This window comes from Calidris pugnax, unplaced genomic scaffold, assembly GCF_001431845.1.
Source record: "Calidris pugnax isolate Ruff unplaced genomic scaffold, ASM143184v1 scaffold14, whole genome shotgun sequence".
NCBI lineage: Eukaryota > Metazoa > Chordata > Aves > Charadriiformes > Scolopacidae > Calidris > Calidris pugnax.
Window position 1 is genome coordinate 12,527,340 of NW_015090793.1, and position 1,534 is coordinate 12,528,873.

Here is a 1,534-nt window from a genome sequence, read left to right on the forward strand (position 1 = left end):
TTTTTTTTTTTTTCTTGAGGGAGTAAAGCCTTTTTAAAAAAAAACAAAAAAAAAAAGAAGAAAAAGATATCCTGGATCTCATCTGAAAAAAAAAAACCAAACCCAAAACCATAACCCCACAAGCACAAGCTTTTCCGAACCTGCAGGGAAATGGTTTCACATTTTTCTGTGGGTCAGCTCTTAAAAAAAAAAAAAGGAGAAGAAAAAAAAAAAAAGCTTATTCTGTGTGTGTGTATATATATAAATATCCTGATTTTTGTATAAAAAAACATAAAAGGTTCCTCCTTCAGGGTCAGGCCACCACGTGCTGCTGGTTTGGAAACCATAATGACCAGAGCAGTGACTGCTGGGATTTCAACCCCAGGAAAAAAAAAAAAAAAGGAAAACAAAACAAACAGAAAAACAAGAGTTTTTGCTCCCTGAAGGAAACACCTACGAGTTTGGTGCCAGATTTTAGACCTGCCACAGGGGTTACTACCATGGTTGCTTGTGATGGTCCTGCTGTCCCCACTTTTCCCGTCCAGGAGGGAGTGGTCCCTGCGGGCTCCCAGCAGCCAAAGGATGCTGCTCCTCTCCTCTCTGGCTGGAGAAGAAAGTGGCTCCACACTGTCCAGGCTCTGTGTTCTTACCCGTTGTGTCCCTTCCCAAGTGCCACCCGCATCCTTCGCTCTTCCTGGTCTGTAACAGCAGCAAAAGAGAAATTTTGGAGCCATCTCAAATTGACAGTGTGCTGGAGGTTTTTGCCTTCATCCTTGCACCAGGAGACCTCCATCCCTAGGTGCTGGAGGAGTTTTCAGATTATTTCTCCTAGGATCTCAAGAGATCATAGAATGGTTTGAGTTGGAAAGGACATTAAAGATCATCTAGTTCAACCCCCCCTAGACCAGGTTGCTCAAAGCCCCATCCAGCCTGGTCTTGAACACCTCCAGGGATGGGGCCTCAACAACTTCTCTGGGCAACCTGGGCCAGGCTCTCACCACCCTCACAGTAAAGAAGTTCTTCCTAATACCTAATCTAAATCTCTCCTATTTCAGTTTAAAACTGTTACCCCTTGTCCTTTCACTACACTCCCTGATAAAGAGTCCCTCCCCAGCTCTCCTGTAGGCCCTTTTTAACTATTGAAAGGTCTCCCTGGAGTCTTGCATTCTTCTCTCCTCTCCTCTCCTCTCCTCTCTAAACAACCCCAACTCTCTCAGTCTGTCCTCTCAGGGATGATGTTCCAGCCTCATGACCATCTTCAGGGCCTCTTCTGGACTCATTCCAACAGGTCCATGTCTGTCTTACGCTGGGTGCCCCAGAGCTGGATGTAATACTCCAGGTGGGGTCTCACCAGAGCAGAGGGGAAGAATCACCTCCCTGGACCTGCTGGCCACACTGCTTTTGATGCAGCCCAGGATATGATTGAAGATCTGTGCATGGACATGTTCAAAACTTGTGTGGTTGCTCCAAGCAGCCTATCTAACTTTGACGTTGGTCCTGCTCCACGCAGGAGGTTGGACTAGAGACCTTGGAGGTCCCTGCCAATGTTTTTGTG